Raw genomic sequence first — 21,330 nt, forward strand, 5'->3', positions numbered from 1 at the left:
GATACTGTAGTTCTAGAAATAATAACTGGTAAAGGGGGGGGGGCAGAAAAGCACAACAGATTTAGCTAGCACCACCAAAAACATCTAGTTCGTGGTGCTGCAAATTAGATGACTAATATTACTGTAATCTAGCCACATGACATTAGTGCACAGACCAAAAAATTCAAAGCACACGCCTCCCTAGATTTCATGACCTTCCCACCTGTCCTTAGACACCAAACTTTAAAGTCTTCCTTCGTTTAGTCACCAGAGGTCTTTCCCCTACATAGGTGACAGACAGCAACTTCTCAAAATTTCTCTCTACTGCCAGTACCTGCTGGAAGCATGGGATCCACCTGGGTCAGACATACAGAAAGTCACAGATACATGTGGGTCTCCTCCCGATGGACAAAAGGAGTCTGTGCTTTGTGAGCCCAAGCTGTGAGCTGTTTGGAACAAGTGCATAGGCTGATTGAAGGAAAAACGCGATGGGTATTCATTCACATCACGAAAATAGCTCGCCGGGGTTTTGGCCATCAGCCTTTCCCTGTGCACCACTCTAACCTCAGGCATTTCTTTGGAAAGTCATTTAAGTTTCAAAGGAACAAAAATAAGTTAGGGCTGATTTTCCAAAGCAATAGCTGTTTTTCCAGAATCCAAAGCTAGTGCAAGACGACAAGCGTCGAGGAACTAGGGCCGGCCCAGCTGTCACGAGGGCTCGAGAGGGTCTGTAAACAAGAGAATACAGCATACCAAGGTCCCCCAGACAGAGGCCTGGCAGGAGGAGGTCGGCAAACACACAGACAAGGCCCTTGGGCTGGGCGGCTTCCCACTCTAGACAGAAATGCCATTGTGGGTGCATGTGGATTGTGGGCTGGCCTTATATTATTAAAAGCAGAGAATGGTGTTTGTCTTCTTCCTTAATCCTTTACTCATTCATTCAGCAACAATTATTGGTGCCTAAGCAGAAGCCATGGGTTGCCCTAGGTGCTAGGGATGCAGAGATGGGGCCTAGTGAGGAAGACAGGTGCATAAAGAGTTGGTTATAAGACAATAGGCAAGTGGTCTTAGAATACGAACTCAGTGCATGGAAGCCAGATCAGGAGGTGTCCAACGGAGCCTAGAGGTAGCCAGAGGAGCCATGGGGGCAAAATGTCCAAGATGCTACAAGTTTAGGAACAAAGTGAATTTCATTAGAAGACCAGGGAGTAGATGCTCTCAGGCAAAGGAAATACCATACAGGCTTGAATTTGGAAAGAGCCAGTACAGCTGCAGAATGACAGCAAGGTCAAGGTGTCCGGAGTTCAGAACTCGTGACAAGGGGTAGGGGCATCCAGGGCAGATCATGGAGGGGGCCTGCTCCTCCCACGGGCTGTGAGGTGCAGAGACAGAGCAGCGGGCTGAGAGGAGTCTCTGGAAAGAGGAGATGGTGGGGAGGCACAGGAGAGGGAGGCAGCGAGGACCAAAGCAGCTGGGAGAGCACAGGGAGACAGAAGCACACGCGAGAAGGCTGTACAGCAGCCTGGCGGGCACCACCTGTAGGGGGCAGCCTGCCGGGGGCAGACACCCAGACACTGCCAGCCAAGAGGGCACTGACAACAGCATGGGACCCCACCCCCACCCCCACTCTGCCCCCAGGAGCCTCCAACGTGCTTGGCACCGTGCTCAGCTGAAGGCACATTCCACTCCAGGCCTCGCCAAGTTCCATTTCTCGCCAGGCCCCTCTCCTCTGCGAGCACTGACCTGGCCACTCTGTTCTCCGCAGCCCAACCAAGTCCGCAGACGTGGAGAGCTGGCCCTGTGCTTTGCCAGATGCTGCTAAGTCACGGATTCCCTCCCAGATGCACTCTCGGCTCCTGTGACATCTGCAGTGCTCAATTTTGGCACCGCTCACATAAACACGGCCTCCTCCTGCTTTAGCTCTGCCCCAGGTACAAGACTCGCCACCAAGACAGCTAAACAGACAGCAAGACTCCTTTGCTTTTCAGAGCGAATGAACACTTTGTTTCTCTCTATCCTTGGATCCACTTCTCTGCCCAGCGCCGAATGAAGGATGTGGCAGCGGACGGACAAATACGAAACCCCTTGAATTCAGCCAGTATCTTGCAGTCCTTTCTGGGGCTGGGCAGGCAGTGCAGAGAAAACTACAGGCTTTAAGGCCATCAGAGCCCAAGTCCAAAGCTCAGCTTGGCCCCTGGCTGCCCTCGTGGCCTCACACAAGCCACGTAAGCTCTGAGTCTCAGTTTCTTCTTTTGTAAGAGATGTGACAGTCTCCACCTTGCAGGGTTGCTGCAGAGGGTGAGATACGTGTGTGAAGGCAGAGCTGGCCCCGGGTGGCTCTCGGCCGATGTGGAGACATATGCCACATCCCTCACAGCGGGCAGGTTTGTGTCTGGGGAACGTACCGGTTTGAAAAATACTTTTGCAAGATGGAGTCTCCAAGTTTCCAACTCCTCCTTGCCTAGAATGATGCTGAACCTGACTCCCAGAGAATAATTTACAAACTGGAAGAACCTGTCTCCTTCCAACACCAGCTGCCTCCCTTCCTTCCCCCCACCCCCCGAAAGAGAAATGAACATTTTAGGGCTCCAGTGGAGAGCTGAAGGTGGTACAGAGGGCACAGGGTGGGTGTAGGGGCTTCAGGAATGCACTGCTATCTAGAGAGAGGTTCAGAGAGGTGGAAAGAGCTGGCAGGACGGCAGACAGAGCTGCCTTGGACTGTACCTTAGCAGCTCACACAAGGCTTAGACCTGCATCCCTGGGTCTGAAGGGTCTGGTCTCAGGCTATAAAATCAGCTTTCCCACTGAAGTCAAAGACCTTAAAAATGACTCTAACACCCACGTGGGGTAGGTTTCCTCAGGAAGAGCCTCAGAGGGGTTAGTCTGGCAGATGGGGGCGTGCACCTGGTCTCGCGCACCTGCTAGGCACACCTGATCTAGCATATCTCTCAGCCTGTTTTCTCATCTATAAGAGGAGATCATCACACCCACTCCATAGGCTTGCAAGGAAGAAATTCAGTCATGTATGTGATGTATTTAGCACCCAGCAGCTACATGATAACCAGCATTCGTTACTATTCTTCAAATGGTGCAAAGGTCATCAAACCAGAAGGAAGGGACTAGCTTCCCGGGTCAAGGAATTATATATGTTATAAAACTAGAAGCCATGGGCTTTCAATTCAGAATATATGGTTCAAATCTACTTTGTAGTTATGGAGGCTTGGACAACTCACTTTAACTTCTGAGATTTAAGTTTCCCCAAATATAAATTGGGGAACAAGGAAGTTTCAGTAATGAACTGAAAGCATCCTTGGTATGAGGTAGTTCTGTTAATGAACTAGAAAGGCTGACTTAGGAGAACTCTTTGAGTCCGCGTTCCAAGCCCTTTCTTCCAGAGACTTGTGTGTAATTCTTTTGGTGGATACCCTTTCTCCTTCCCCAAAAGAAAATCAAGGGTTAGTTAAATCAGAGGATCCTGGATAAAAGCTCTTGTTAAAATTTTCCTTGTCAACCACTCCCCAGCTGTTGCTTTTTAGAGTTTGATATGAAATATAAATAAAACCAACTACCCAGAAATATGAAAGGTTTCTGCATTTTCTGGGAAGAAACAGGACGTGATGCTTTAGTTTCTAAGAATAGCCTTGAAGCAATTTGGTTTTTGCCAACTGGAGTCCCTTATTTGTGGTTCTGCCTGTGTGACTTCATAAGTCACAAAACAACCCCCTTTCCCTGTCTCTGGCTGCTACAAATTAAAACTCAGGGGCTCCAGGGGCACATGGGTGGCTCAGTCTGTTAAAAGTCTGACTGCTGATCTCAGCTCAGGTCATGATCTCATGGTTCATGAGTTTGAGCCCTGAGATAGGCTCTGCACTGACACCAGGAAGCCTGCTTGGGAACCTTTCTCTCCCTCTCTCTGCCCCTCATGCACATGTGCGTGCACTCTCTAAATAAATAAATAAATAAATAAATAAATAAATAATATTTCTCTCCCTCTCTCTGCCCCTCATGCACATGTGCATGCACTCTCTAAATAAATAAATAAATAAATAAATAAATAAATAAATAAATAAATACAAATTAAAAACAAAAACCAAAAAACTCAGGGCTTCCGATTGCCAGTGATAGCATGAGTAATGGGCTCAGTCCAGGGCATCTAAAGGACAAGTTCAAGGTTTACACAGAGTCCCTAAGTACCTCTCAAATGAAAGAAGAAACCTTCTGGCCAAAGAGTTTCTCTAGTACACTCATATTTAAGACCCCCAGCCTTCTGTCTTCCCTGGGCCTCATCATCTGCCAAATGGCATCACAAAGGATGACCAGGTGTTGGATAAATGACAGGGTTCTATAAAAACTTGAGGGCTGGAGGGACACCAGACAGAACCTTCTAACAAAGCAGCTGTTTGGCCCAGGAGAAAAGCTCAGCCCTGAACCACACCCTCAAGGCTCACAGACAAGATATGCTTCAAGGTAAATACCAACCCTTGGGGTGGGGTGGGGGTGGATAAACAGGTGAAGGGGATTAAGAGGTACACACATCCAGTTATGAAGTAAGTCACAGGGATAAAAAAAAAAAAAAAAAAGACAGCACAGGGAATATAGTCAGTAATACCGTAATAAGTTTGTACAGCAACAGATGGTAACTACACTTACTGTGATGCACCTTGCATAATATATAGAGCTGTCAAATCCCTATGCTGTACACCTGAAACTAATGCATTATATATCAACTTATGTTTCAATTAAATAAATAGAAAAAATAAATCAAAACTAAAAACCAAACCCTCTTACCATTGACATTGTCAAGCTCCTCATTCAAACTTACCATCTCCTAGGTACCTGGCCAACAGACCCCCACGCAGGACCAGTTTCCATTCCAGAGGCAATGAAAGGAAGCCGTTCACCCCCACGCACTCACAGGTGGTCAGAAGATAAGGAGCCCCAGCTCCGAGTGTCACACACAGAAGACCCTCAGTCACAGCCACCTGGATCCAACACCTGATCTGAGGCAAGAGGAAGCCAGGGGAATGTCTCCCACATACACTGCATCTCTGCAGAGCCCAGGTTCACAGGTGATCACATCTTCTCACCCGGCCCAAGGAGGCCTGGCTTTCCATCTTACAAGGACTTACAACAACCATCTAGAACCAAAAGGGGCATCCCCCAGAGTTGGGAAGAGACTGAAAGGGCCCCCTTGTCCTTGCCATGTCCTTCCAACCAGGGGTCCCAGCCTTGCCCTGCTCACCTTCCCAGATGGACATCACACTGCCTCCTGGGGCGGCCTCTTGCACCCTTGCCTCCTCTGACCAGGAGAGCCTCAGTGGGATCAAGTCTTCTCAGTCATTCCCCGGGGAGATGGATCCTGTCTCTCCACAGGTTTCTTTCTGTTCCTTATTTTAACCCCAGAGATCACCCACAGGAAGTCAAAGCCCTTTCTTACATGCAGGCTAAACGCATACATGCAACTTTTCTTACACAGGCCATCTGAAGCCCTAATAGGAAAGGCCAATGGCAATGCATTCAAGAGACATACCGTGAAAGCCCAAACAAGTTCCCAGCCTGCCGCAAGGGTCTAGATAGTGCCCTCTGTCTACACTGCTCTGGGAGGGGAGCTCAGACTCTACCTTCTATGCTGCCCCCTCACTGAGAGCCCAAGGCCATGTGGCTCTTGCCCTTCCAGCCCCAGCCCTCTCCTCACTCTTTTCCAACAGTGAGTTTTCTCCATTGGTCTGGCTTCAAGTGACCTCACACACTCCCATGTCTTCACCTCCATCCACTTCCTCCTGCAATCTCAGAAGCAGATCCCAGGATGACCTCCCTCCCTGCTCCAGTGGGCCAGAGACCAGTGTGCTGTGTGCTGACCAGTCAGAATGCCAGGAAGAGACCTATGTGACCAGAGGCCCACGGCAGGCCAGGCTTTTTCACCAGTATTATCCTAAGGAGTCCTCACAACAAGTCTGTGGGGTGGGGTGGTCCTTATTTTTCTTTCCTGTTTCTGCTCTGTAACAAGAGCCCTGGGGGCCAGGGGCCATTCCAGAACTCATCCATCTTAATTTTTTTATTTTTTAGTGTTTATTTATTTTTGAGAGACAAGAGTGCAAGTGGGGGAGGGGCAGAGAGACAGAGAGAGAGGGAGACAGAGAATCCGAAGCAGGCTCCAGGCTCTGAGTGGTCAGCACAGAGCCCAACGTGAGGCTCAAACCACGAAACCATCATGACCTGAGCTGAATGAAGTCAGACACTCAACCGACTGAGCCACCCAGGTGCCCCCATCTTGATTTTCTATAAAGCAAGTGTAAGTCTGCCATATGTGCTTCCTATTGTGTGTGTATGTGTGTGTATATACATGCATGTGTGCATGAGTGTATATATACACAAGTGTATATATATATGTATGTGCATTGTGTATTCATGTATGCTTATATATGCATGTGTGTATATACCCACGTGTACATGTGCGTGTATAAGACACATGTATATATGTATATGCAGGTGTGTGTGTATATATATGTGCATTGTGTATGCATATACATGCATGCACGTATATGCCCGTGTGTATATGTTCATGTATAATACGCATGTGTGTATATCTACATGTGTACACACATACCTATTTTAAACATTTTTCAATAAGGATTTCCAGCCAGTGCTCCACATCTCTGCTTGAACCACGAAGCCTCTCTTCAAGGACCTTTCCAGAGAAGCAAAGCCTTTGAGTGGACAGAACTCTGGCCTGGGCATGAGGAGTCTGGGCCGGCCCCTGACACCAGCCTCATGAGGACACCAACAGCAGCGTGGCTCAGCTGCTGACAGTGCACCAGACCCTGTCCCAGATGCCTCCATCTGTGATCTCATTTGACCATCCTTGTTGGACAGAAGACAAGACAGACTACAGAGTAACCTCCCCAGTATCCCATAGGCAGTGACTAGGGATGCCGTGAAAGGAGCCCCACTCCATCTCACTTCAAAATCCACACTCTTAGTCACCCACTGGATAGGGGCCACATAGACAGAGCTAACACGACCAGCTTTTGCTGCAGCCACCGTATACAGGAAATGATCCAGTTCTAGAGCTTCTGAGGATCTCACAGGTGTCAACAACGGGATGTGGTTTCATCAGTTACGGTGCAACCAAATAATAAAGTATTCAGCAGTTCTTTAAAAATAGTATTCATGAAGACATTTAATCCATGGGGAAATGCTTGTGCCTTACTGCAGAGTGAGGAGAGCCGGATACAGTTTCAGGTACGCTATAGGATTCCGACCCCATAAGGCAATATCTATAGAAGAAGAAAAACAAGCTAAACATGAACATCATTGTGTGTGTGGGGGGGGGGGGGTGCACGCATGGGGTGGGGGGAGATGGTCTTTCAGATTATTTTTATTTTTAGCTTCATACTTTTCTGCATTTCCCAAATTTTCTACCAAGAGCATGTACAACTTGTATAAACCCCTCCTATACACACATTCCAAGTCCAGGAGCCTCTTTCCCTGATCAGACCATTGGTCTTAGCCACAGGAGGTGGGCTTCTGGACTGTACCTTCCTTGGGCCAGCAAGTACCTGCAGGCCTCCACCACACCAGCAGTGTACTTTTCTTCCCGAAAACAAAGGGCCATCCTGCAAGAAGCACCAGGCTAACTTGGTGAATGTGTTTACATTCCAGCCAGCAAGGGACAGGGGTGGGACAAGGCCCCAAGGCTGTATTCCCCCCCATGGCTCTGCCCTCTGGATCTCAGGTCCTTGGGTCCAGCATGGCAGGCCCCTTCCCAAGAAGCCATGCCTTTGAGCCCATCTCAGCCTGGCCTGCAGGATGCCTTGCCCGTGAACCCACAAGAAGGAAACCTGCATACCTGCTTATGGGCCAAGAGGTGACAAAATTACGTGGATCTCAACACACACACTGGGCTCATCTTAACAACAAAAACTGAACAGTCCATTCTACGTGTGCCCCAAATCATCTTGGTGACATACTGGGTGCCCAGGAAAACTGTCAACTCTCAATTTTGAGTTCCAGGAGGCCATCCTATTTCAGAACTGATAGTGGGGGTACTGAGAATAAGCAGATTCAGGGACAGAAAGCAGAACAGTGGATGAGAGGGCAGGGGGAAGAGAGGAATACGGAGTTAGTGTTTAAGGGGTGCTGACTTTGAATTTGGCAAGATGAAAAAGTTCTGGAGGTGGATGGTGCGGATGTCTGCACAACCGTGTTAATGTATTCAGTGCTACTGAGCTCTACATTTAAAAATGGTTAAAATGGTAAGTTTTATGTCACATATATTTTCCCACAAGAGTAAAAATAAAAATAAAATGCACAAAACAAAACCACCATCACCACCTAACAGTAGGAGCTGTCCAAGGCCAGAGTATGGAATTTGTGACCTAATTAACGCTGAAGTCAATTTTCTAAAATACTTTTGAATTAAAATGTAATACGCAAAAGAAATCATTGGGCTAATGAAAGAATCTTGCTGTTTTTATTTGGCTCAGTGAAATCATTTTCACCTTTTTTTTTTTTTGGTAGGTCATCTAGACTCTCATTCTTCCTTCCAAATTTTATTGGACTCCAGAAAGCCTATGGAAGCTCAGTCCTGACAAGTTGTAATTTTATCTCTTGTTCTGCTTCCCCCAGGCAACCACCACCAATACCCCTGCCCCCGTATGCTCAGCACCAGTAACATCTCCTTCAACACCCGGCTCCCTGGTCCTTGCTCCCTGAGCCCACCATGCATTGCCCAGAGAGAATGCTCCTGCATTCTGACCATCCCCAAGCAGTGAGGCCAGCAGACTGCAGTTCTGTGAAAGCAGGGAACATTCTTCCCAGCAGTGTACAGATTCCCTAAAAGCTCCCTGGCAACAGGTCCAGATCAGCTCAGATCAGGTGGACATGCCGTTGGGCTCGAATGAGTGGAAATAACGGCTGTGTCATGAGATGACACTCCTGTCCCTCAAAGTCAGGGCTGGGCATATTTTTCATTGGCTAACATCAACTTCAAGGACACTGGGTAAGAAGCCTTTTGAAGAATCCTGTTGTAAGACAAAAAAGCTTCCCCATTTCAAAAAACATTAGGTCCAATATATCATATAGCATCCTTGGTGTTCTTAAGCATGTGGATGTAAGCAAATCCTCGCCCTACCAACTCCTCCTCTTCAAGGCCCCTTCCCTCCAGACATTTTAGCTCCCTAGCCCCAAATGGGTTGGCTCCCTCCCACTGCATCCTTACTTGCCTCAATTACAGCAAGTTCTTCTGTGAATTTTTTATTTCCCTATGCCCAGTTCCTAGCACAAGACCCTCTGTACATAGTATGTGCTAAATGAATGAATGAATATACAATCCTTGGGACCGTAAGAACTGTTGACATTAAATGAGCATCTATGAAGTCTTGGGCAAGGTGTTAAAAGCTTCCTATGTATTAAAGTTAATCACTGTAACAAACCCAGGCATTGTTAGACTCTCCATTATCTCCATTTTGTAAAGAATTAGGAAAGTTAGCAAGTTGCCCGAGGTCACATGGTCACAAGTCATGAACGTGTAACATGAAGCCCCATAGTCAGAGCTCAGAGCCCATATCCTTAACCACTATACCCATACTGCTCCCACACAAAGTGAACGCAGCCAAAGGTATACAAGTGCTGCCCGGCACACCACAGCAGACAGGGTCTCTGGTCTAGGCCGGGGACTCCTTTTCTTCCATCAAACTCCAAAATGCTAAGATCTGGGTAATGAGATCTTGGTGCACTATCAGATGAGGACAGAGGCTAATCTGCCAATAAAAACTCAGCTGGGAGGTAATTTTCAGGCTTTGGTGGGTATGGCCGAGACAGGCTAGCTGACTGCCACACGCATTGCTCCTTCCTCCTGAGCCCTTCCTTGTAGCTGTGAACCCACGCAACCAGCTCTAGGTAATCGGACTATGAGCAGAAGTGATATATACAACTTCCGGGCATGCCCCATAAGAACCTCCCATGGTGACCGTCCACGTTCTTTTCACTTCTGCCAGAGCACAGCAGCTTTGGAAACCACAGGTGGGAGATGGCAAAGCCAGGAGAAGGAAAGAGCCAGATTCCCTGGGTGCCCTGGGAGGAAAGCCCTCTGTGATGAGGAACATTTGGCCTTCACATACATGAGAAATAAACTGCAAGTATATGAAGTCACTGAGAACTGAGGGTTTATCTGTTAGGTGGGAAACGTCCCCTTAAGTAATACAGGAGGTAAACCACAGTGTGGTAGGTACGTCAGATTTGGCCTGTGTCAGAAAGCTTTCTCTCCCAGTAAGAACGCTGGTCACGTGGGGCGCCTGGGTGGCTCGGTCAGCTAAGCGTCTGACTTTGGCTCAGGTCACGATCTCATGGTTCGTGGGTCCAAGCCCCGTGTCGGGCCCTGTGCTGACAGCTCAGAGCCTGGAGCCTGCTTCAGATTCTGTGTCCCTCTCTCTGTCTGCCCCACCCCTGCTAATGTTCTGTCTCTGTCTTTCAAAACTGAATAAACATTAAAAAAAAAAAAAAAAAAAAAAAAAGAATGTTGGTCACATGAATGAGCATCTCTCTCACTACCACCATCGTTGTGGTCAACTTCCAAAACAACCAGATCCGCCATTTTATATCTTACCTTCCACTAGGTCCTCAATATCCTAAAAAGGTTGCTTGACCCTCAGAATACGCCTGCCCACCTCTCTATTTAAGCACTCCCGTCCCATATATATATCCTGGGTTGAAAATCCACATCCTTTCTCTACGTGAGAATAATAGAAGAGAACAGGACAGATAAGCTAGTCATTTCCTTGGTTTCAGTGCCTGCCCCCGTGTCCCCCGCCCTGAGTCCCTGGAAGCGATGTGCTATGGTGGAAACCGAATGGACTCTAGCTCACTGAGCACTCTACCGAACAAGTCATAAACAAAGCGTCTCTGTGAAACGTAAATGAGGTGCCTCATAGTGCGCTCTCACGGATGTGCTAAGTGTCATTTCCAGCACCTGCAGGGGAATGACTCCCACTACCTCAAAGCTCAAGGCAGCCCAAGCCAAACTAAGGTAGAAATTGGTGCATTTTCACACAAATGGAAAGGGTAGCTCATTCCCGTTCATCTAACTTAGGCTGGGATGGGAGAGCTAAACGTGTATTTTCCACTGAGCTGGTTTCTAGCACGCCCTTAAGGTCACTCCCCGTGGTGAACCTTTGTATCTGGATCGCATTACATCTCCTGACTTGCTGAAATTAGGTCTCAGGGACTTAGACTCCAGTAATTGGTCCAGAGGACAGAGACGGAAGCCATAGCAAAGCGAACATGAAAAGGATTTCTCAACAACGCCTGTTCACTCCACACACAGCTCCCCAGCCAGGAGCCTGGGACGACCACAGAGCAGTCCCCGCCCTGAGAAGCTCACAGCCCAGCAGTGTCTCACGGAGCCTGTCTTCCAAAGGCCCCAGACCTTAAAGAGTTGTGCCAAGTTAATGTATTTGTCAACCGCCTCCCCCCCTCCCCCAGCAAAAAATTTGTTCTTCATTGCCTGACAAAAGTTGCGGGGTTTTTGTTCTCGTGTGAATTTATCAACATGAAGTCAGTCTCAAAAATGTGCACAAACTCCATCCTGGTTAGGTCTATACTGCCTTCGCCTAAGAAAACAAAATGGCACTCTCCGTCCTTCCCACCCAGCCTGGCTTCCCCGGCCATGTCCACTCCTTCACCTCCACCTCCCCTTCCATCCACTGCAGTCTGCTTCCCACCCATGCACACAGTCCGGGCCTGGCCTCACACCCAAGGTTGCCACACCAACTCCACCATCCCATCTGGGACCCTACCTTGTTCACTGCCTCTCCCATTTTCAGTCTTTGCAGGCTCCTCTCTCTCTCAATGCCCCTGAGATTTTGCTGTGTCCCAAGATTTTAATCTTCACTCTCCTCTCACCCTCAAGGACCTTAGACACTCCTATAGTTCAACCAATATCTATGTCCTTACGACCCAACAAGCTATCCCTCCATGGGATCTCCAGGTCTGTAAGCCAACTGCCAAATACCCACTTCCTCAATGACTCCCATACAGAGACCTCACGTGTGGTCAGTTGACCTCCCCTGTCATTCCCCTGCACCCCCAACCTCAGCGAACAGCACCATCTGCATCCAGACCCCCGAGTCACACTGTCAGAGTCCCCTCCTTGCCCCAGTCCCTCACCTCCTGAGCGGCCCATCACCCAGTCCTGCCTTAGCAGCTCCATCCACTACCACCCTCCTTCCTCTCTGCTCTCATCTGAGCCCTCAAAACCTCCTCAAGCTGTTCCTGCTTCCTGATCAACCCCCTCCAACCCATCGGCCTATTTCTCAAGCTGCCACCAAAGACACCTTTACATCAAAAACGCACATTTGCTCAGGATCTGTTCCTCTTTCATCCTTCAGCAGCAGCCCCCCACCCCCCCCCCAACAATCTTCAGGGCCAAATCTGAACATCCTAGCAGAGCAAAACAGAAACCACCTTTGTGACTCACCTCTTGCCTGCCCTTGGCCTGCCCCCCAATGCTTCCCCTTCCCTGTACTCTTGGCTTACTGAGCCACCTGCAGTCCCTAGTAAGCCAGGCTCTTCCACAACTCCCTGCCTGTGCCTTAGCTTGTGCTGTGTCTCTAACATGCCCATGCACATTCTTTTTTATCTGGTGAAAACCTGGGGGGCTCTAGAGCTGAAATACCAACGCTAGCACAGTACCAGGGGTCCCAGTTTGGACCCTGGAGTCAGGCAGACTTATTAGAAACACGACACACCATTTACTAGCTGTGTGTGCCTGGATGAGTTACCAAACCTCTTTGAACCTCAGTTTCCCCATCCATAAAATGGGGATAATAATAGTCTTGACCCCACTGGGCTACGTGAGGATGAAACACAATGATGCTTGGCTAGGCAGTGTTCTAGGCTGCACTGTTCTCCTTTGAAGTCTTGCTCGGGCCTCCACTCACCCCCTTCCCCACACCGTACCCTGTGGAGGTTCCGATGATCGTTTCACACATCCTATTGAGTGGATCCACTTACAGGTCTGCCTGCCTCAATGGACTGTGAGCTCTCGAGCCTGGGATTTGTGCCTCTAGCAATGGTAGGTGCCCAGTGACCACTGCTTGTGGGTAAAACCCAAGCAAGAGTGGCTACAAAACCCAGGCTATGTGGCGGCTCGAAGTGTGACTGCTCTATCTTAGGGCCACCAGGATTACCGCAGGGGCCTCCCACCCAGCCTCTACTTCTCAGCCAGAACCGCCCCCACCCTGTTCCCAAAGCCCTCAGGGCTCCCTACACCCCTCTGTGTAAACCCCCTTGATGGGCTCACCAGGCCTCCGGTGCAGCCCCTATTTCCTTGTTAGGCTCGATTCCCAAAGGTATTAGCGCTGCCCTGTGGCTGCGTCAGACAGGTGGGCCCCTGAAGTGTTCCACATCCAGCCTCCACCCTCCTCCTCCCAGCCCTGCTCCAATCTTGCCCATCCTCTAGAGTGGGGGCATGCCCCACGATGCTAACTGAAGACTTACCGTGCCCTGTCTCCCAAAGGAACTGCACAGTCCACTCAGGGGATCACATTTCAATAATAATTATGGGTAATGGCTGCCGTGACACTGAGCGGTGTGGACACACAGGATGGAGTGACGGGCGGCCTGAAGAAAACCTCAGAGAAGTGGCACCAGAGGCACAGAAGATTCCCGGCCCCTTACTGACCTTTCTTTCCTATGCATTCTTTTCCTCCTGGAGTCCACGCCAGAGGCCACCCAACCTGGCTCTACCATCGATTCACCAGGAAGGGTCTCCAAATACAGCTTCCTGGCCCCACTCCCAAACAGAATCTATGTAGCCTGATGGCCAAGGTGGGGGGGAGGGGAATGCTTTTGACTCCCCAGGGAGTTCTGTGGCCCAGCCAGGTCTGGGAATCACTACCCACATAGAGTTCTGCTCGTTCCATTCACTGAGAACCTGCTTTAGCTGGGGCATCGCCAGGCGCTTTGGAGAGCAGGTGGACAAGTTCTGCGCCCCCAGCTTCTGAGAAACTGCTATCCGGGCAGGGGTGGGGGCAGGGGGAGACAAGCAGTCATAACACAGGGATCGTACACAGGGCAGAGACCAGACTATCTGGCACTTCATTTAGCCTTGAACCCCAACACATTTTTTGTGCATTAATCTTGTCTGGGTGACTCATGTATAAACTTCTTAAGGAAAAGGCCACTGTCCTTTGTCTGGTTCCCTGCATTTCCCAGAGTACCCAGCTCAGTTCTGGGTACACAACTGGCATTCAATCGGTGTCAAAGATTCAAACAATTCGACTTTTTATATTATGCCCCTATTTGACGAATTCAGCCATTAACGAGCCGTCTACTCATTTTTACCTTTGTCATTTCGGTGCCAGTGAGGTCCCCACTCCTGGTAGGTAGGCACTACACATTTGTTGAATAAATGAACCTCTAGCAGTCAACGATCTGTTTCAGGAAGGACAGAACAGCTTATGCTATAACACCTTTAGAGTTAGCTTTTGAAAGCCTCCCAAATTTTTTTCATTTGAATTATAGACCTTGAATTTCAGAATCAATTTCCTGATATGTAATTATACTGCTTTGTCGTTAATACTGTCATGAATGTTATTAGCAATGTAAATAACACCTCCCTGGACCTTGGCAGTCAGCCGGCCTCCGTGTGGCTATGCCCAGGGCAGGGGCACAGGACATGATTGCCCACTCCTCTCATTAAGCCTTCCACCCAGCTAGCAGACCAGCCAGCCACACCCCTGACCCCAGTCTCCACACAGGGACCTGTAAACTGCATTCAGCCTTTATAAGCAGGTGTGTGCACCTGCAGGGCTGGGTAAGCCCTGCCTGAGTTAGAAAAGCCCAATGGGCTGTTCAAAGCCTACGGACATGTCAACGCACTTGAGAAGCCAGGATCTGTGATTTCAGTGTGAAATCCCCTGTGCTGTAGACAAGACACACGACCAAACAGGGACACTCAGCAGGAGGTTCTTGGGAGGCCCCAGCACGGGACATTCCACCAAGCGGGAGTGGGCTGGGCAAGCTGGGGTGACCAGAAGAATGGACAGACTCTGCTTTCCTTGGGGCCAGCATTTCCAGTGGTAATGCTGTTGTCATTGTGGTTTGTTTGTTTATTTGTTCTACGCCCTAAAAACAAGACTTGGTCTTGAGTGGGGACACTTCTGGATGCGGCTTAAAGATCATCTGGCCCTCCCTCTAGGTTCAGTCTAGGGAGGGAAGATCTGTGATGCCCTTTGCACCAAGGACCAAAGGGGTTTTCCCTGGAGGGCATGCTCCTTCGTGGAAAGCACTTTGGCAGCCCAGTCTGAGAGCTGTTCCCTTCCTTTTCGCTTCTGCTGGAAAGCAGGAGGATTTATTTGCTGCCTACTTATTTGTCCATACCTTCCCCACAGACACTGATGACCATGTGCCAGGAAAATGAACACAGCTGCAAAGTTCTCAGATGTGACCTTGGAGGAGTGAATGGGCCAGAGGCAGAGCAAGAAAGCTCTGAGAAAGTTTCTCTCTACTCCAGCAGGACCCACCCAAGGGGGTTCTCTGTCCAAGTCAAATACACTGTTATCAGAGAGCAGTTTAGATGTCTGAGCAGAAAAGAGAGAGAGAGAGAGAGAGAGTTTGGTCCATTTCCTCATTTGTGCAGAGGAACTGAGGCCTCCTGGGAACTATTTTCCCAAAAGTTCTATAAAGCCAATGAAGTTTCCAGATAGTAAATACAGAAAGGTCTCTCTGATAAGACAGGGCAGAACAAGTCCCTAAAAGACACTAAACTGCTGAACTGACCTCTGAGATTTTTTTTTTAATGTTTATTTATTTATTTTGAGAGAGAGAGAGAGAGAGAGAGAGAGAGAGAGAGAGAGAGAGAGAGAATGCACACATGCCAGCTGGGGAGGGGCAGAGAGAGGAGACGGAGAATCCCAAGCAGGCTCCACACTGTCAGCACAGACCGTGATGCAGGGTTTGAACTCCCCAACCATGAGATCATGACCTGAGCCAAAATCAAGAGTCAGATGCTTAAGTGACTGAGCCACTCAGGTGCACCTGAGATTATTGGCTTGACAGGTTATTCCACACCACTGGCACATGACCACGAGGCTGGCAGAGAGAGCAATGTGGACCTGTGTGGAAGGGCACCATGGCTCTGGGGACACGGACGCCCAGCTCTCCCAGTGAACACACAAAGGCCATGGTCTGTGAGCTCAGAGATGCTGGGATTAGCGCTCCAGGACCAGAGACTACCCTGACCCCTGCCCCTCACTGCCCCACAGCCCAACAGACATCAGTGCAGGGAGAAGATCATGGGTGGGACCATGCTGCTGATTTTTCTGTGGAGGTTAGGGAGACAGTGTCCTACCATCCCAACATAAGAAAGCTGGGTTGGCTCAACAAAGATATTGGACTCCTCTCTGACAAACACATTCGCTAAAATAAGCAGCAGCTGTCTCAGAAAGGAATTTCTCTTTCTTCACACACAAAAAAAACACAAAACCCAGGAGCTACAGAAGAGACCGATGCAGGCATGAAGGCTTCGACTCCACATTGCTCTCCGGTTTTTCACATGAAGGACAAGTGAGGCTCAAAGCTCTGTTTCCAAAATGGATTTCCTGGGACAGACCTCCACAAGGATTCATCCATGGAGAGAGAGACCAGGGCTCCCACAGGACTCTCTCTCTCTCTCTCTCTCTCTCTCTCTCTCTCTCTCTCTCTCTCTCCGTGACTCCTCGCACTCTAAAGAGCTGATATTTTTAAAGATTCTTGCTCTCTCTCATGGCAAATCATCTGCTTCCTGGATCCTTTTGCCTTGTAAATATCATCTTTAAAAACAGCAATATATTTTCATTGGTCTTTATTTTTAAGTAGCCTTCTCACTCCAGCCCCAGCTCCTGCAGAAAGATTGTGTGGCCCTGTCTGGAATGCAAAGCAGTCCCTGGAGAGACAGTCTGCGCATGAACTCACAAGGGTGTTTGTTATCAGCTTATTTGGCAAAAGGAATCTGAGACATTTTACACATGAACTGTCAGTGTGGCCGGTCCCACTCTGATGCCTTCGCCCTATCAATAAACACCTCCACTGGTGCGTGACACACAAGAGGTAAAAAATGGACACAGACAGTCTGAAAACAAGCCTCGTGCACATGTCTACAGGGAAAGGTACTTCAGGTGCCTGGAGAATTCATATCTGGAGAATCTTCGCTGGTCCCTACTGAGGTTTCTTTCAACGACTCTTACAGAGTTAGCAAGTGTTTCACAAAAGCCCTTAACCTTCTGGTGCCAACCACGCCCCCTCCTCCCCCAGCTTATCTCTCAGTTAAATGTCCCACCCCTACCACCCTCAGCGAAGAAGAAAACTCTTCTTTACTTGTGAGTCCTGCATCAAGCCCTTTCATACCACCACACATTTTCTTGGAAGCCTGCTTTCTTATCTACCTAGTAATCTCCTATTCATCCTTCAATTCCCAAGTCCCCCAGCTTGTGCTCAGTGCAGGTACTCTGTGTGAGGCTCTCTTCTCAGTGCTTCCAGAACACTTGATGTGTCTATGACAACAGTTAGAATGGCGGCTGTAACTTCGTATGCACCTGTCCTGCTGTCAGGCCAAGGCACAAGCTCCTGGGAATAAAGGGACTAGGGCTTACTCACCCCTGCATCCCCACAACCCAGCCCAGGACCCGGCATTCAGAAACCGCATAATAAACGTTGGTCGCCCCAATCAACGCCCGGCCCATTTAGCCCCAGCCCTCCCTTCTCTAACAGAGAGGCCACTTGAGATGTGGAACAAGAATAGGTGGCGGGGTCAGCCTCTGAGCCCTGGCCCCTGTGAGTTCAGTAGCCTGTGTCTGCCTCAGTTTCCTTCTCAGTACAAGTATGGCCACCTCTCAGAGGGCTGCCGAGGGGAACAGACAAGGTAACACACACAACTTTGTGCCCACTCGTGTCATGGAGCTCAGGAGGAAACGTGAAAACAAGTGGGGTCCTACTTTAAAAAAGTGAATGGCTTCCGCGCCGGTTCATGGGCCATTAACATGGTGACAAGGTGGCCAGCCTGCACCCAAAGTGGCCTCTCTCAGAGTAAGAGACAGGGCAGGCTGCACACTCAATCCACACCCTTAGCTTCAGAATCTCAGGACGAGGCCTGCTTAGCAACAAAGGTGATTTGCATCTGAGTGGCAAACCCACAAGAGGCCACTCCTGCCGAGGCTGGCAGATCCGAGCCTTCATTTCCGGTCTTAAATTAACCTTTCACCCCAAGACACGCCATAAAACAGAATAATGCTGGCTCAACAGTGGTAAGTCACTAAGTACAAGCCAAACAGCCCGCACATGAGAAGAAGCCTCCACCTCCCCGAGCGGTTGCACCCAGGTTTTATTAGGCCCCCAATAAACAATGAGGTGGCAGCAGTGGGGCCCTGCTCACACCTTAGACAATCAAGCGCAGGGTCAAAGAGAGAAGTGGAAAGTGTGGTGACTGGAACCATGTGAGGAGGCAGCAGGGCGCTGGGGGGAGAGCCACTTCATATGATGTTGTTTTTTTAAATGTTTATTTATTTTGGAGAGAGAGGAACAGGGAGCAAGCAGGGGAGGGGCAGAGAGGGAGACACAGAATCCGAAGCAGGCTCCAGGCTCTCAGCTGTTAGCACAGAGCCCGACGCGGGGCTCGAACCCACCAACCGTGAGATGGTGACCTGAGCCAGTCTGACGCTTAACTGACTGAGCCACCCAGGTGCCCCTCATATGATGTTTTTGATACCCAAAGTTGGGAATCGGGAGACCTGGCCTTCATCTCCATTCTCCCACTAGCTTGCTTTCTGGGTCTTGGTAAGTTCTCTCTCTGGGCCTCAATTTCTTTACCCATACAACAGAAGAATTCGATTCCATGTTCTATAGGTTCTTCCCAGCTTTAACACACTAAGATCACAAATCCTAGAGGCAACCCCACCTTTCTCAGCCCTTCCCCTTTCTGTGCTAGTTATCCATCTGAGACATCTCTTAGCTCCCACTGAGCAGGCTTCTACCAACACTAGAACTTTACTGCTCCAGAGTGTCTGGTCAGTCCTGAGCACAGAGCCTGGCTGGCCGAGAAGAGGAGACGCTTGAGGCCGTATTCTTAAGGACTCATCTGGACTCATGTCTCTGGTCAAACAACTCAACTCCAGGTAACTTGTGGCATTCAGAGCTTGGCTATCCCAACAACCCCTGGTCATCTGGGCTGGCTTCTTTCCACTCAAAGATTTTTCTCACTCCCTTCTAATACCACCTGCACCTCCTGGGTTCCCGACTCTCTATCAAAACATTAGACTTTCCCCAAGGTGCTTGGCAAGAGACTAGGGCAGCAATAGGCAGTTCTTATCTGTACTCTGGTATGTCCCAGGGTGGGGTAGGGGAGAGGCTACGAAGGCCAGGAGAAAAGTGTCTACAGAAGCAATCTCCAGCCACATTAGGAGGAGGTGACCTGGAGAAGGTGACAGAGCTAATCACAAGGACAGAGAGAGCACTGAAAAATCACAGAATTCCAGGAAGCTCCTTAAGATGCTACCCAACCCTCGATGCCTCCCTTATCTCCTTAATAACTCTGGGGACAGGTGAAGTTCTGAGTGGCCCAACGCCATGCAGCTAAGCTGTGGACAATCAATACTAGAACGTGGGTCTTGGCCTCAGCCCACTCTTTTTTCCACTCTACTCCGTCGACCTCAAGACCTAGTTAGGGTACTCTAATGAGGCCAGTTGGATCCCCTACAGACTCTAAGAAACATGACCCAAGTGCCACTTAGGGGAAGAGCAGGCCCAGAAGATATTTTGATAACTGTCTCCCTGACCCCCCATGCATTCCTTCCCAAGCTGACACGGTTTAATTGTTCTTTCTCCAGCCCTTGCCACAAAATCTTGAGGAGCTTAGAGGTCAGTGAGAAGGGAGGGGTGAGCCCTCCTGTCTTACAGAAACCTGAATATCTAAGATGATCACAAGGTTCCCTCTTCCTCGGTCTAAAGGAGGTCAGTGGGGAAAAGTGGCAGATGGAATTAACCCACTGGAAACCTGGCCTGATTAGGTCAAGAACAGTCATTGTGAGCAATTAGATGGATCATCTGAATGTTTATTACAACGCTAGGATCTGCCTCTGCCAAGGACCTTTCAAAGACCCATGTTGGACAGCTCACCTCAACATCAGGAGGAGGAAGCTCAGAGTAAAAGATTCAAGGAATTAATTATTCAGTGTGCATGACCCAGTTCCTGGAGGTGAGGCTGAGTGAGAAGAGAACACACCAGCTCCTTATCATGGCAAGAAATGCAAATACTTCACTGGGTAGTGTTCCCTTTGCTGCCCAAGAGGATCCGTTTATGGTGGAGAGTGCCTCCCGCCTGCCTCCCCAAAAGAGCCAAAGTTCATTCATTCAACAAACAGTTACTGGGCTCCTCTGAAGTCCTATGCCCTCCAAGGATTTACATATGGCTGGAGCTTAGCAGCTTCGAAAGATCATGGAATTTATAAACAGGAGGCCCGGGCAGTGTCCCAGCTCAGACCTTAGGTGGCTATACTACCCTGGGCAAGGTAGAAAATTAAGTTAACTTTCTCATCTGCAAAATGGGAATGAATCCTCCTGCCTTATTATGAACGTGAAATTGATCTTTTTAAAATGGAAAGTCCAAGTAAACCTGAGGTGTAAACAATAATGAGAGAAGCCGCATGCTTTTCCTGCCCTAGAGAAGCTTCTGACCTGGCCATATTTGGAAAATAACCCGAGGTACCTCTGTGGCAAAACTCACATTTCCTGTAATTTGGGCAAAGGTTATGTTTCAATCTGCCAAGCAGAGATGGAGCCTGTGGTCAGTCCCAGTCTCCAGTCGGTATGCCCCAGAAGGTGCAAGAAGGGGCAGAGTATAAACAGAGGACTCAGGACCTGCCTGGCCCTGTATCTGGCCTGGGTAAATGAAAGACCCAGGAAAGCCCTATGACTGAGAGCGGGGGAAAGGCCACCTGGAAGTGTGGTCAGTCAGAAACAAAATTTCATCTGGGCACAACAGGAATGAGTTGGCATACACATCCCTCCCCATATACATTTCAGACAACGATGGAACTCACTGCCCATTGCCCGACCCTTCTCTGGGGACACATTCTATATTCTGTTTCTCTAGGAAAGAGGCAGAATTCTCAGGCCACAGCAGATGTTCTTATCAGGACCTCTTTGCCAGGACACTAAGAATCAGAACTCCTGCAGTAGCTTTTCCCAGGTCCAGCCAACCCCTTCCTGGTCTGTTGTTTAGGATGTCACCTCCCATAGCTCCTCAGTGCCCCCCAGGCCAGCCTCTAAATGCCCAGACCTGGCTGCCTGCTGCCCCTCCCCCACCCTGCTCCAGCCTTA

At 49.2% G+C, this 21,330-nt stretch overlaps 1 protein-coding gene across 14 annotated transcripts in view; it reads right to left on the reverse strand.

The window, feature by feature from the left end:
* Window positions 1–21,330, reverse strand: part of MICAL2 (microtubule associated monooxygenase, calponin and LIM domain containing 2) — a 221,718-nt gene that overhangs the window by 172,252 nt on the left and 28,136 nt on the right. The window lies entirely within an intron of this gene.

This window comes from Panthera onca, chromosome D1 (genome assembly GCF_046562875.1).
Source record: "Panthera onca isolate mPanOnc1 chromosome D1, mPanOnc1 haplotype 2, whole genome shotgun sequence".
NCBI lineage: Eukaryota > Metazoa > Chordata > Mammalia > Carnivora > Felidae > Panthera > Panthera onca.